At 43.8% G+C, this 15983-nt stretch overlaps 1 protein-coding gene across 3 annotated transcripts in view; it reads left to right on the forward strand.

Annotated features, from left to right (window-relative positions):
* The window catches only part of LOC115348602, a 125582-nt gene that overhangs the window by 92941 nt on the left and 16658 nt on the right, over positions 1–15983 (forward strand). The window contains exon 2 of one of the 3 annotated variants that reach the window (XR_005933540.1): positions 14434–14557. The exons of the other annotated variants lie outside the window; for them this stretch is intronic. The gene's annotated coding sequence lies outside the window, so the exon portion shown is untranslated. The remainder of the gene's footprint in view (positions 1–14433; positions 14558–15983) is intronic. 3 annotated transcript variants of the gene reach the window in all.

Raw genomic sequence — 15983 nt, forward strand, 5'->3', positions numbered from 1 at the left:
TCCCCTATTCATAAGAATAAAGTTTGTGGAGGGATTCAGGCAATCAATTTACATCTCTTGAAGGAAAAGAAATTGAAAACACTAAAGCAATTTATTGCCTTTTAAATTTGGGGATGAGGGGGAATGTAAGTAGCGCTTAAATTTAACTACCTGCAAAAGCAAATAAAGAAAACTGTAATATTTCACAAAGCCGTAATCCACTATACTATAAGTGCATTTTCAATTTCATTGTGGAAAATATAAGTTACTACTGCTTTCTGCCTAAGAACTTGCCCATAAAGCAACATCCAATTGGTGGATTCAGTAGTGTTTCTGCTATGTGTTTTTTCTTCTTACTTTCTTACAATTTGCATAAAACATTTAGACAGGATTTTTTTCCCCTGTCTCATATTGCAGTATTCCAAGTTTTCAGCACAATAAGTGTTTTGCCTGCAAGGCCTATATCTAATATTCGTTCATTTTGACTGTCTTTTCCCATTTAAATGTTAGTCCAGGAAACCAAAGTGATTGTAATCAAATGAGTATGCTCAATATATAGCTTATATGACTATAGGGTGGCTTTCTCGGTCTAGTTCAAATGCTCTTAGAAAACAGGAGAGATGATTCAGGAGCTGTTCTAAGAAGAGTCTTGCTTCTGGCAATATTTACTCTTAGGTAGATCAAAAAAAAAAAAACGAGCTGGCATCTGAGAAAAAGATGAAAACAAAATGGGCTAATATCTGCTCATTACATGAGGGCAAAGCCACTGACACCAATGCAGCGGAAAGCTAAATTTGCCCTCTCTGCCTGTGAGAGCGTTTCAGAAGAGCCCTGGAGAAGTTCTTGTATGAAGAGAGTATAGGAGATATAACTTGAGCTTCAGCCAGGCCACAAGCCCTTACTGCTCATTTTTCCCTCCAGGAAAAGTCATTCTCATTCTGCAAGATGAATCATTGATGGCTTGTTTGTGTGGGCAGACTGATTGCGTGAGCTATTCTGGGACAGCTGCTGCTCTACAGGTATTCTGGAGTATTTTTTGTGTTCAGATAAAGCGAACTTCTTCCTGGCATAATTACTTAGAGAATGGCTTTGCTTCTGTCTTCGAGCACGTTCCCTGAGACAGCTTCTGGGATAGCAGCCCCCCTCCTCTGCCTGGAGAGTTGAGAACTCGTCCATGTGAAAAATTGCTATCGGCTACAGCTAAACTAGCCAACCATCCCCATACGGCTCCGCTCCAGCCCCGCGAGCAGAGCTGGGAGGTAGGCTTCCCCTACCAACACCAACAGCGTAATGTACGTACCCTTTGCTAAGAACTTGCGTTGGCTTTCCACCCTCCCAGGCTGCCCTAGGTGGGACCTCAGTGCCTCTGCCGATCCTCACCCTCGCGTCAGAACGCAAAGGGCCGAACCTTGCCATGGCTTAATCGCAGCTAAGTGAGAAAGCTTAGCAGCGCTTACATTTATTTAAAGATCTTCTCATCTTTTTTTCCTGCTTCGTACACTTAGAAGTTCCTCAATTTTATTAGCTATTTATAAATACCTGAATAAATTATGCAGATAAGATTGATTATTATGTCTCTTGAGGCACTGCTGGTATTCTAGACGCTTTACGCTGGACCTATTCAGTCTTAGCACAGAGGGGAATCGGCTATATTTTTCCTTTTAGAAATGCTAGAGCTGCTCTCTGTAACTGTCAATCGAAATTTAAGGAGAAGTATTGCACTGACCCTATCATGTCTGCAGAGATTTTGAAAGCATGTTCACGAGACAGTTCTGTGCATAGGGTATTTAGCTCCAGGGCTGTATAAAGGATAATTTAGAGAGGATGGAGTTTTTCCCTTGTAAAAATTCATTCGTATTCACTTCAAAGGCTGAAGTGAGCTTCGAACCAAGGTGTGCTCCGTGCAGACTGTCTTCACAGGGGTGAATTTCACCCACTGTGACAGTACGTACATAGCCTTCCTCAGATGATAACAGAAAATGACTATGCGGAGGACTGGGTTTCTCCAGAGATGCACTAACTGCCTGCTGCTCCAAGGACACGCGAATCCTTTTAGCCCATTGCATGATAAAACCTTCAATATTTAAGACCCACTCTGGTGCTGCAAACTCTTAAATGTAATGGGCTCTGCTGCTGTAAAATGATGTAGCTCCACTGACATCAACCCTTTCCCTGGGGCTGGAGCCCAGGGGATTGAAATGGGGCTGTGCTGATTTACATGAGAATCTGGCTGTATATACTTACAAACCAGCTTTTGTGATCTCTTATAAACATGCCTAGTTAGGACACAGTTAAACCTGAAATCAAACCGGTGTTTAGAAATACTGCAACTACAGCTCTCAGTCATCATCACTACAATTAGGATTTCAGCTGCTTTGCTTTGCTGCAAGGCCTTTAGAGCATTATGGCTGACTAATGACATAAAAAGCAGATTTACTGTTATTAGCTATAAACATTGTAGCAAAACAGAAAAAAACCAAAATATTAATCTCTGCCATAGCATAAAACGTGCGCACAAGTCATGACAATTAGCAATAATTTGTCATTCTGTGCTATATTTAATTCTAAAATGGCCAAACTGTTGGACAAAATACTACCAGCATATGTACTGTGGCTGTTTTGCTACAATAGCTGTCTTCTGCTCTAAGCAACATCACCTTCTCCTCTCCCCAGAGCCAGCTTAGGATGCTCAGCATGAACAAGCCTCATGTTGATGCACAAACTTGGGAAAGAAGAGGTCTACCTGACATAAAATCTTGTATCAGTGGAAAATTTTTGCTGTAGATCTAGCCAGCTCCCTACCCCACCCAGGGACTTGCCTTCTGAAAACCACAGCAGCACCTCTCTTGCACGCCAAAGCTGGTCCCCGAGTTGAAGCGAGCGTTGTCCTCTTTCTTGGCTGGCACGGATTCCCTAGCACTGAAATGGGGAGAAATCGGAGCTGATGATGCTGTCTTGAGATAAATCACTTGAGATGAGTCCTGCTGTGATCAGACCTTGATGCTGTCTTGAGATAAATCACTTCAGGTGGTATTGGTTTGCGGATTTTGTCTTTCCAATCACAAAGTATCTTTTTTTTTTTTCCCCCCAGTACTAAGTCTTAATCTTTTTGAAACTTTTTTTCCAAAACCTTTCCTAACCATTCCTTTTTCTTTCCTGAAAAATCAGTGTTTTGTAAAGATGTTATTATAAAAAAAAATGAAAATTTTGAAAATTACCCTATTTTGAGCCCATTTATTTATTGCAAATTTATTTAGAATAAACTTTCTTCTTTTTAAATTGCTTCTGAGCTGTGATGAGCTGGAGCAGTGTAGTGATACATTACATAGCATGGTTATACGCTGTCTGGAGCTTAATAGAAGATGTGATTCCTGGATTACAAATCTTGTCGCAGCTTTGAAAGAGAGTCCAGGCTGGGCAGTGGTTTGCTCTGGCTTTGAGAACTTCATTAGCTGGGACTGAAATCAATGTAGATTTCTGGCACTGATGAAGGGCTGTACAGTTTGAAAGATTTCCTGTAGACTGGAAGACTGTCTAGCCTGTGGGCTTGGCTTGCATGCAGCCTTGCTCCAACAAGTACTTATTGGATATAATATTTAGACCAGCTGAGGAAGGTCTGCTCCAGTTCAAAAATACTGTTTTAGCCTAGGCAAAAGGGAGAATAATACCGGAGGAGGGAAGGGGGGAATATTTTGTTTTTCAGTCTGAGAATTGTATTAGCATCAAGTCACCTGTGAATCTTTGTTAAACTAGCCTAGTTTCTATGGACCTGAAAATCCCAGCGAGCTTATTCTCCCTGTGTTTTTTTCAATGCCCAATGTGTCGTCTTTTCTCTCTCCACCCAACAATACTTGTGTCTGCAGCAGTGCTGTGTGCTTTTGACCCAGGCCCTCATACAAGGAGTGAAGTAGGGTCTGATGTCCAGCCAACTGCTTTCCCTCATTATAGGAGCCTGGCACCTGGGACCTCCCAGTCATGTTCTGGGCCTGGCCTGCAACCCCCAAACTGGTGGATGTGAGATTATGGTGTTGAGAGGGTTTGAGGATAGCTTTAAAAATACAGGGGCCTCTCTCTTGGAGAGGTGACTGGCATAGGGAGAACCCAGGGCCCCTGGTGAGATCAGGAGAATGGATCAGGCAGGAAGACAATATCCTCTGAGCTGCAAGGGTTAACAGCAGGTTGCTGCTTCTCCTCCTTTGCCTTTACTGTTATCATGATTTATATATTTGAAAGTAGGGATGATTAATAATCCACAAACCTTCAGCCTGGAAGGAGCGCTAAGGCACTTAGCATACCAGAGCATACTACAATGCAAACAGTAAGAAATGATTAACAAGACTAACATTTCCCCTCCTCCCCAGATAACTCGAGAGCAGCATCAGTGGTCCCTTGCACTTCATGGCTCCCAGCAGTTGGGTGAGGGCTACCAAATGGCTTCTGTATCAAAAGGCCGTAGCTAAAAGTCTGTGCACTGCAGGTACCATGGTGATGAGTCTGGCACAATCTCCTGGAAAGATAAATATAGTTAGCATGCTGTTCCTGGAGCTGGATATAAATGTCTCCATTCCATATGTGCACTGTTACTCTCGAGATAAGGAAAAACTGGCCTATAAAGTCCTTATTGACCTAAGAAGTCAAAGTACAGAAAGAGTCACTGAGTACAGTGGTGGAATTCATCTGCTATTTATCAGCTTGGACCTCGATGCTTTCCCTGCTCAGGACTGGGAGAAGTGTAGAGGGAGGACAATGTGGCCACAGAAGAGAGTAATAAAACCAGGGAGGGAATTTGTCTCTAGGGTAATGGCACATTGAATGCTGAGCTGCATCAGTTCTCAATATCTCTTCAGTTCATAAAGACCGATCACTACCAGCTTTGTTCTGTCATCTCTGGTGAAAAAGAAAGGACCTACTTAATTCAGAAAATACTTTGGAGATCAGAAAGTGTTTTTCTTTCCTCTGGGGTTTTCAATGCCAGCAGGGGGGACAGATTTGGTTTCTTAAATACAAAGAGGCAACCTAACAAGGTCCTGTCTCTGTGCTGATTCGAAAGGGATGAGGGGAAGTCCTGGTAACCCAGTGAAAAATATACAGAAGAAAATCAAGTGGAGATGTGGACAGCTCAGCCATCCCTTTTTCATGTGATGGAATTAAACATGAGAAGGTAATTTGCATCATCCTTATGTGAGAAAAGAATAACGTTACTTTTTTTGTGCTAATCCACATCAGTAGCAAAATGGGTAGATGGGAACTGGTAAGGGTTATCTGTGACCTACTTCTTTCATAATGGTACAAACAACCTTTTCAAACGAGGTACAATGGCAAAGCAGGGCCTCAGAGGAGATTCTGAATCCCCTCCCTTCCCACCAGGGTCAATCAGAACTGGAAGTCTTCAGCATCTTGCCAGCTATCACTTCAGCATTCACGGTGACAGCGTGTTCAGTCCACCTGTGTGTTCCTTGCATTGGCGGGCAAAGGACAGCGGCGTGCATCTGCAGTCATGCAGTTACTGCAGCAACACCCATGTGCAGCGATGAGGTTACAACACAGTAAATGTGAGCCAGACTTTAAGCAATATTCTGTTTGATTTTAATCAAATGTGCACCATACCCAAGTACGGGCAGGTTTTGGTCTGGCATGTTCTTTTATGATCCTTAAGAGGAAGTGAGATTTAATTTTTAAAGTGAGACTTCCGTAGCAAAAAAGAAAAATTCCCGTTAAGCTTATTTCAGTAGACACCACAGTTTGCAGAGCTGCTCCACTTTCCTGGCAGCAGCTCCTCCCCAAACACTGCCCCTGCCGCGCTCCCCTGAGCCTGTGGGCCAAAGTGCCCTCCAGCACGCTCAGCTGTGAGCCTTAAGGAACCTGTTAGATTTGGCTGAAAACACTCTCTGACACTGTTTTTAACAACAAACTGGACTTTCAGTGAAGTTCAACTTTTTGAGAAAAGTCCCTACTTTGTCCTTTACTCCCCCCCTGCCCTTAAGTCAGATAACAGAATAACATTTTATTTAGAAATATTGAAAGGATGTCCTATGGGAATTTTATTTCCCAGATGGACTGCCTGTTCCCTCATGCACCACAAACAGCTGTCTCCTCACCCTGGAGAATATTTTGTAGTGTGTGATGGGGATATAATATGACAGGGTACGTGACTTCTGGAGAAACTTCAAGTATAGGAACATTACTCCAAGGAGGTTCCATGGTAGTACTTCAGCAGCGATACTTAAGTTTTCACTTTCTTTCTTTTCCACAATAAGCTTCAAGGGTTTTTTCACTGTAAAGCAGTCTAGCCTTATGTCAAATGTGCTGTACACATATTTGCTATGGCATGCCAGCAAAGCTGAGTAGAGAAGGCGATTATCTACTGTACAGCCATTGAGCTACAGCACAGTCTTGGGAGAAGAGACTCTACAGTGTAGGTGGAGCCAGACAGTGGTTATAAACCAGAAACGTGTGCATCACCCCCATTTTGTTCCTTAGGGTGGCTTCACTGAGCCCCCTGCCCCTGAACAAGATCCTTCCTACAGTACTTTTAGCTGCATTTTTGCATTTTTCCAGTACACCAGAGGAACGACATCATTTCTGCAAGGGTACGTGGGTTATACTGCTAACGCTGTTACTGAGACTAATCATAGACGGAGGTCAACAGGAAGGTTTTCTTTGGCTCCACAATTACAGTTCACTTAGTACCATATGATGGTCTAGTCCTTCCATAAAGTTGTTAATGAAAATGCAGGACCAAGCCACGGCCAACGCTGGACTAAGTGTCTCTTAAGATGATGATTGGCAGAGGACAGAATGACCTGCTGTCTCTCAATACCCTCCTCCTGCTCTATCTAAAAGGCACAGGGAGTTGAAAGTCTTGTCGAGATAATCAGCAAAATGTAAAGACCTGAAAATGTTCTGCTGGAGAGTAACAGTGTTCAAGGATAGGGCAAAGTCCTCCGAAGAGTGGCTGAAAGATTTTTAGGACACGCATCTGTGTTTTCTGCAAGATGAAGGACAAGGCAACACTGGTCACCCTCTGCAGGATGAAGGGAACAGCACAAACAAAAAGTAAGTGGCAGCATGTCGGGATATTGGACAACTTCATCTTCTGAGAAACATCATCACAGCGGACAATGATGCTTCAAAGAGAGTATGTATGGTGCATGTATGTATGTAAAGAGAATATGTCTGGTGCATGAAGCTCCGCTGTCTTGAAGTGAATAAGGAGAGACAAGGGAGTCTCCTGGGGTTCAACAGGAGAGTTGCTTGAGAAATGCTTGTTCTTGAGCCTGCTTTCTGCAGCAAAGACAGTACCAGCACGCAAAACCTGCTGGTCCTTGAAATGAAATGCCACGGGTGGGATTTTATAGTTACCTGATAAAGCACTTCAGAAAATGAGATGGTCAGAAAAAAGATCGGTGTAAAGGAGGAGCCGACGAAGAATGAGGGAGCTCCAGTTGTTTGGACACATCCAGATTGCTTGCTAAAAGCCTTGGCCTTTGGTCGGGTAGAGGAAGGCTGTCTGGAAGGCAGACTGGTCACGGTACAGCCAGGCACCATAGCTCAGTGGTGCAGCTGGGACTGAGACTCCTCTGCTGCATTGCAAGGTGTAGCGCGATGAGGAGTTAGCACCTAGGGCTGCCAGATTACACCGCTGAGGGAGGAAGTAACTGTAACAAAACTCTAACAAAAGCTGCAGTCTGGGGTCCTTTTCTCTCTCTGCTCTCTTCTGTGGCACAATATACTGTGTCCTAGATTTGTACCGAGACATCAGGAAGCTTTTGGTGGCATGTCACATCCAAGTTCTGGAGACTCTCCTGCCTGACGCTTCTAGCGCAGCATTGCTCACAGCTGCAGAAATCTGACAGCATGCTAGGTCCTCTTTGTCCTCTGTTCTGTCCCTAAAACAAAACAGCGAAGGGTCAGCGGTGCTCTTCTAGGATCAGAAAAGCTTTCTGCGGAGGAGCTTGTTACCGGCTCTGATGCAGGCTTGGAAAGAGCACAGGTCTAGGGTGTGCTAGTGGCTCAGGTCACCAGGGTAAATCTAATGTAATGCCAGCATTATGTGGTGCAAAAGAGGCCAGCGTTTGGCCAGCAAATCCATAGAAAGGAAATATTTCAATCGATCGGCGATGTTTGCTTATTCCTCTAACCTGTTTCACTTCTACTTTTCCTGCTCCTCTTTATTCTCCGCCATCTCCTCTCAGACCTGACTGCTTTCATTATAAGGTTGAAGGGCAGTGCCGAGTGAGTACATTAATCTCATACATTTTCATGAATATCAATTACAGCTTGGATGCCAGAAGATTTTTCTTACTTTCAGCAGAGTTGAGACCTAATTCTTTATACAGACCCTGTCTCAGGTAAAATCTGGGGGCATTTTTCCAAAGTCAAGCCTGCCATCTCTTCTTCCCACTCCCTCCCACCATGCTGATAGCCCTTTGCTTTTTCCTGTAGTATCTGTATATACAATGGTTATCAGAAAAAGCCATTCCCCTTTCTGCCCTTGAAAGGCAATATCCACACAAGCTCTCGGGTAGAATTTGGAGTGTAGAATCTCTGCTGTTCAATTACCACGGAGCTTATCTCTTTCATGTGTGACTAGATACTGTATTTTTTTTCCCCAGCAAGATTGAAGCTTAAACGGACAGAAAATTTTCTAGGGCTTGAGATGGAGGAAAACATCTGGTGTTGAAATGAGCGGAGTTTATGAACTGCTGGGAAATAAGACTATTTCTGAGGGAATAAATGTTTCTCTTATTTTGCAGTCTCTGTTGCACTGTTTGTTAGCAGATTCAGATCATCATGACAACAAAAAGGTCAAAAGCATATAACAAACTTTACGTCTATTCTTTTCAACACATGAAACCATCTTTTGCTTTCATAGAGTCCATTTTACCCACGGTAAAATAAGCTCTGACTGCATCGCAGCAGGAGTAAGGCCAGAAAGAGCTGGCAATAAGTCTAAGGTATTCTTTATTTGAATTACAAAAATGCCAGTGAACTTTACCTACGGGTTAGTATTCCACTTTGCTGGCTGCTCTGCAGAAATCAAGCAAAAAGGCAAATCCACCCAAAAGGGATTTCGGTTTAAGCGAGTGGTTCCCACACTTAGTTTGCTGAGGTACCGCTGCCGTAGGAGGACTCTGATTACCAAAGGCAGCGGCTCTCCCTGCCACCTCCAGCGCTGCAGCTCGTCTCCTTGGAGGAGACCGAGGGCTCCAGTCTTCCCTGGGAAACAGGTAGCAAACCAGTGGTGCCGGTGCGTTCCCTGCTGTGGGAGCTTGCATGTTCCTTGCTAGTGAAACCCCGGTCTGAGTGATTGAAAACAATGACGATTACAGCTGCGACTCCCAGAAACAGTGATCCTACCCTTTTGCAGTATCTTTCAGATACACTCCTAAAATGGCTGAGAGCTGGAGAGTATCTATTACATGACAACTAGGCAACTGGAGAGAGGGGAAATATATGATCTAAGATATATCTATTAATTTTGGGTCAAGATGTGGCAGCCTACCATGAAGTTTTATAGCTATAGATAGTAACAGGAGCAGTGACCTTTAATTATAGCAAGATAATGGGCACTGCTCTAATACAGAAGCAGCTAAAAATAAAAGCCAGTATAAAAATACAAAGTATCTCAGAATGTGATCACATTTTCCACTAACGGAAAACATAGCTCAACTCTCTGCATTACTGAAAAATGTTTTCTTTTACAGATGCTAAGGTTACATTTAGATGGTGAGTTGGTATGGTTTAATTCAAGGTATCATGTTAGACCGGTAAATTTAGAGTAACCAGAAAACTGTGTGGATATTCCCACTTTGGTTTAAGCTGGAGTTATTAAATTTTGGTTGAGTTTGATTTGATCTGGTTCAAATTTGAAGTAAATGAAAGCCCCCAGTGTAAAATTGAATTTACCACCTGTAAATTAAAACAAGGGAGATTCATTGATGCATTCACTTTAGGAAGTAATCCGGTGCTGTAGATGTGGAGGATGAAATGGTGCTGCGGCCTTGATGTCCACACCGTGTGTGTTTCTGGCGGGTTGTTTCAGATTAATTCAGTCCTGTGGACTGGTGCCCATTAAGGACCCGGGCATTACTGCAGCTCGTCTGGTGGTTTAGTTTCATCCAAGAGGAATGCAGAGTGTGTGCTCCCAGACCACTTTGTGGACATCACCCGAACCAAAGCGGGAACGGTTGCTTTGAAAGCACACTTCTGACCTGGACTAAGATGCGTATGCGGTTTCTTCCTGGCTAAGTAAATGACCTTCGATAAGTTGGTGCACATTTGCGTGTCAGAAGGGCCCGTGAGAGCTCCTAATACCTCGCTTGGACTCCGTTCCGTGAAATGCCTGGTATTGGGGCTCCCAGGTGAGCAGGCATGGAAACGCCTGGGAGCTCCCAGAGCAGCCCATTCAATTCCTTCGCCTGAGGAGAAACTTTCCAAAGTTTCTGATTTTTCTTCTGTGGATTGAAAATACTTTGCTTTGCTTTCCAAATATTAAGTTTACCAATCTGTAGCTGAAGCTGCTGTTAATGCATAGAACTTAGCTTCGTTTTTCTCTCAAGGAAAGTTAAACTGGCCAGCTGGCATTAAACCAGTGACCCAAGATAGGAAAGGGCTGCTTACAGCTCAAAACGTCCCAAAGTAATACAACCTGTAAAAGCAGACATGGTTCTCAACTTAGAAATGCACTTTTCACTTTTACAGAAATGTGGGCATCTAGGTTTTTGTTAAGTGTTAAAGGCAAGGAAAAATTCCCACTTCCCAGGTTTTGCTGACAAACTTTCTGCACCTATTCAGATGAAGTGATTTGTGAACTGTCTTGAAATGCACCAACAATTGCAAACTGTGAATAGCAGCTCTATTAATATGCTAGTCAGGACAACCATTACGGTACAAATTATAGAGCGAGCTGAAAAAAGTTTGAAGAGCTGACTTCTGAGCATTGAGAAGCAATCAAACCCCACCCCTGCCCCGGCACATATCCTTCCACAATAGGATCTTCCCCGTATCTGTTGACAAACTTTGGCTAATGTTTCTGCTCGCTAAAAGGTTTTCTGCCAATACAGCAACATATTGCAGATAAAACCTAATGAGCTGAGTTTAACAAAAAAATGCCATGTGGCTTCCTTACAGTGATGCCCATCTGTCGGCTTAGTGAAGCAGCAGTGTGCTGCAGCTGTACTCCTTTGCTTTTTATCAAATCAAAATAAAGCTGTGCACCCCAGAGTCAGGTATGATAAACAGGCCAGCAAATTGCCTTACATGGGTATCATACAGCTCCTTATCTGTCTCACTTTTCAGAGCAGCATAACCAGATGGCTCCTAACGGTGGGTGAAATTTTCTCCGTTATGTTTTTGGCATTGAGCTAGAGGGACGTACTCCAGAAGTCCACCACCAAAACAACAGATATTTAAATTGGACTGGGACTGAGATTACAGCCTGCAAACAGAACTTTTGAAATTGAAGCAGATTTCATTAATAGCAAACGAAATGCCTATTTAGAGTGGGTCTGGTGGAACAAAAAGGAGACAAAACAGTTTAAAAAAAGACTCTTTGTGAGCAGCCTCACGGAACAATGAGGAGGTTGGCCTTCCTCCAACCTCCCGTCCGGCTGGTGCAAAGCAACTGGCCTTTCCACACTTCCCTTATTTATCACAGGGGCAGTGGGAATAAGGGCCACTGGGTGGTGGCTGGAGGCATCATCTCCCACCGGTCCTCTCTGCGGCCAAGGATGCAGAGGAGAATAGCGTTTCTGCTGCAGTTGGAAGTAGGGCCATTAAGAGGGCTTGGGGATATGGAGCATCTGTCCGTGATAGAAATCCCTGCTGAGAGCAGGATGTCACAGGCTAAAGGCTTCAGTTTTTCCTGGCTCATCTTTTTCCTGGTTCATTTGTCAGACCAATCTGAAGTTTAAAATGGAAAAGGAGTCTGCACTTCCTTTAACTGGCTACTAAACAAATATCGGTGCTTTTGTCTTATCTGTGGTTTTGGCATCAGTTCCAGATTTGGGGAACAATCAAAAAGGGTCTAGATTCAGGTTAGAGGCAGTTCTTGCTTGATACATTGGGAATGGAGACTTTGTTAACGTGTGTGCCATGCTTTTGTAGGTGGGTTTTAAGTTCAGCTGGTTCTAGGTCTCAAAGCAGAATGTGAAATTCATCATTTTCTGCCAGCTTGTTTGTAAGCCCCTTCTATTGCTGGGAACACGCAGCAGATTTGCATGAGGTTTTGCTGTCACCAAGAGAAATGTATGAAATAGAGCAGATTGAAGTTGTTTAAAAATGTGACTGCTGATGAACTTTTTCAGCACATAACGCTTCTGCGAATTTAGACTCATCTGAACATTTGTGTTGTAAGCACGTGTGCGTGCTGGTGTCTGCTTTGTGGGCTGTCACCCGCACAGTTGTACTAACATTTCAAAGGCTGAAACCTGGAGCTTCTCAGTTGTGTGTGCTCAGGCGAAACAGAAAAGTGTCACATATAGAAAACCGACTGGATAGAGGTAGAATTGGTAACTTTTGTCCCCAGGTCATTAAAAGTTATCTGAATCTACCATACTTCTGAAGGCCAGACTATCTATATTCATGTGTCTTTGCATGTAGGTAGGAGCCTCATTTTAGGCACAGATATCTGGAAAAGCTGTCCTCTTCCCCCAGTGCAAGCTCAATATGCCTCAGGAAAATATGCCTCTACTGAAGATGAACAAAGCAGTATTAAATAAACTGTAGAGATGCTGAAGATTGGTGCTGAGACAAAAACCAAAGATACCTAATTCTTGTGCATAAGACGTTTCAGGATTGTCAGTACTGTGAATTGTGGTCATTCCTTGCTGTGTGGATGAGATGGTGAGGGGTATATCCACATCATATAGCTGAGGCAGGACAAGCATATCATCAATGTCAGACTCAGGCAGCCCTAATTCATGTTCTTCCTCTTCATCGTGTTGTGGCTGCATCCTGTGGATATAACAAAATGAGAGGGTGCTTGTCTTGAAAAGGGTGTCAGAACTAACACGGAAAGTAATGAGTTATGTACAGTGCAGCAGCATCTAAATGTAGACAAATGGAGTTTTCTTACTTTGGAAGTGATGACAAATGCCACATTGAACTGGTTTTGCTTGAGCAAGACTGTAAAGTGGTGGCCAAAGTTTGCTGGAAAGTATTCTGTGAAATATATACCCTGGGAGCTACGTTTGCCCATTGCATGTGCTGTCACCTGATTTGCAGAAGCAAGCCCTCAACTTAGGTCAGGAGACTGAGGCAGCTCCCCGTGACCAGAGTAATTTTATTGCTATCTGACCATTGTTTCAAATTCTGTCCCATTTGTTATGTTCCGAAGGTCACATCTTTTTAACTCTCGCATTTCACCTCTGAGCGGTAAGCTGTATGGAAATCCTTCCTAAGCAGAATGAAGAATGTAGAAATCCAGCCCTTTTCCAGATGCTGCAATTTGTCTAAAAGCATGTTGAACAATTTGACTTTCTTCCTGGTATTTTATTCATGACTGCAATTTCTTCCTTTTAGCCAAGCTGTAGACGAGAGGAAGAATGAACAAGATGGCTGAGTTAAATATAGCGCTGGGGTTGAAGCATAACAGACTGTCCAGGGCTCCAGTCATAAAAGAAGAAAGAAATTACTTCAGAGAGGATTAAGCACTCTCTTGCTATAGAAGTTGTACATGATGTCAAAGAGTGGAGAGTATTGAACAGCATGCTAGGAAAGGGAAAATCCTAGGATGCTGACCCAGAAAATTAACACACTGCTCAGTGGTTAGCTCAAAATGGAAGAGGAGTTTCACAACTCTTTTTCCTGAACTAGTGACAGCTGTGACAAAGCTATACGATGGAGTTACAACTCCAGCTTCATCCTGAGTGTGTGCGCACGCGCGTGTGCCTGTGGGTAAGGAGAAGTCATGTCTTTGTACAGCTACAGCGATGCTCTAGAGTGAGCGAGCTACAGGGTGAACACGCTGTGGGCTGTACTAAAGCAAGAAATACAGCCAGTCTCCCCCCACCCCATAAATCTCTGCTCAGACTTCCAGGATTAATTTTCTCGTGCCAGCTCTGCACCTCCTAATATTAGGAGGCATGAGAAAATTACTCCTGGAAGTATATATGAAACTCTTGACTAGAGGGAGAGTGTTTGGTAGTTGTCCCTGAGCCTTTGCAGAGGAAGAGGTCTGGAGACCTGCTATGGACAGCCTGTGTCATAGCCTCAGGACCTGCGTCGCTCGTTGATCCGCGTGTGCAGCTCCAAGACCTGGCTAGCAGCTCCCTACCCACGCTGGCAATATTGAACTTTCCAAATCTGAAGATAAGAGCTGGGCTGCACCCAGACAAGGTGCTTCTGCCAGGGTAAAGGGAGAGGCAGGCAAAGGAGGGCTGAGCTGGGTTTGAGAGCTGGCGGTTGGAGGCATCGGGGCTGCGTCTGTTGATGCTACGTCTCTGTCCCCAGGTATCCCCTCACTTGCCGCAGCTGCAGGCACGCTGCCTTCAGGACTTTGGCACAGGACGTGGGACCACTGCAGCTCTGCAAAACCCTGTTGTGGTGAGGCTGCTTTGTCTCCTGAAATCGTGAGGTGCGTGGTTTGTGTGAGTAGAAAAATATATGAAAGAGCGGCTGCATTGCTTATGCTGGGAGCTGTGTGGCTGGGAGGGAGATTGTGTGATGGGGGCAGGAGGTGCTCGGGATTGCCGGGTTAGCTGTGCTGGAGGAGATCTTCCACTGCCAGTGACCAGCTGTGAGAAAACATTGGAAATAATTTCCAAACCCTTGCAAGTGAAGCAAGCCCTGGGTTTTGAAGAGGTGAGAGGGACTCGGTAACCTTGTTTGGTCAAACAGAGAGCGAGGGCTGAAGCAGGAGGGGAGTGACTTGTCTCTTTTCCTACATGGCGAAAGCTTTACTTTGTTTTTAGTATCACTATTAAATTGTGCTGTGACAGATGCAAGAGGGTCCCCGTGGTGAAAATCAAGCTGTCCCCACCCCACCATGCTGATCAGCGCTGTGTAAAGACCTAGAATTTTTTATTGCAGAGACATACTGGGAATTGAGTACCTACAGAGAAGAAAATGTTAGATCAGCAAGGGACCTGCTCACACTGCTGCCTTCCCCTGTCTCTACATGAATGTAAATGCCCCTTCTGTGAAGAGAGGAATGAAAGCAAATTGGACATTGAGAGCAGGACCATTCATCTGCTATCATCTATTTATTAAACTAACCTCATAATAGTGATGACTAGCAAAATGTTTCATTGAAATACGTCCAATACCTTCCTCTGTACAGAAACCGCTAGAGTAAAATGCTACTTATGCTGAATGGATAGCAAAATCATCATAAAACTTATTGAACAATTTAACCCGCACATCCACTAGCTTCTAGAAAACCACTCCCCTTCAATACCCGTCTTTTGTGGAGAAAAGGGGATGCTGGACACCAGTTTAATTTAAATTTGTATGTCTTCAGATCTACACGAAAACCATTTGCCCACTGAGTTTCGTGCCTTTTATTAGGAATGACTTACTGGAAAAGAATGTGTTTCACATTTAGTAACCCTGAGCATTAGAAACGGGTGAAGAATTTTTTGGTTTGCTGACTGAACTAGGAATGTGTGAGGAAAATGCTTGTGGGTTGATCCCCCCAACTCTCTTCATCTTCCCACAGAAATGTAAAATAAAAAAGCTAAAAAGGATTGTGTTAGCCCAAGCATTTCTTTGACATAGAACATAATATGTTGTTCTGAAAATGTAAAAATGAATGGCCTAGCATGCTTTTACCAGAAAAAAACCCTATGTTTTCCAGTGAAAAACTGCAATTTGTGAACTATTTCAGTTAACCAAGTCTGCACTGTGTTTTGGTATAAACATTCTCTCTTGTGTGCTTACCCCCAACAAATGTAGACAATTCTGCTAGGTGCCCTGGTAGGCCAAGCACAAATGACTGTACCTATTATGCCTCCTGGAGTCTGAACTGGAGATGTTTTGGATTGCGCTCGGTGCTATGTCAC

Source organism: Aquila chrysaetos, chromosome 11 (assembly GCF_900496995.4).
Source record: "Aquila chrysaetos chrysaetos chromosome 11, bAquChr1.4, whole genome shotgun sequence".
NCBI lineage: Eukaryota > Metazoa > Chordata > Aves > Accipitriformes > Accipitridae > Aquila > Aquila chrysaetos.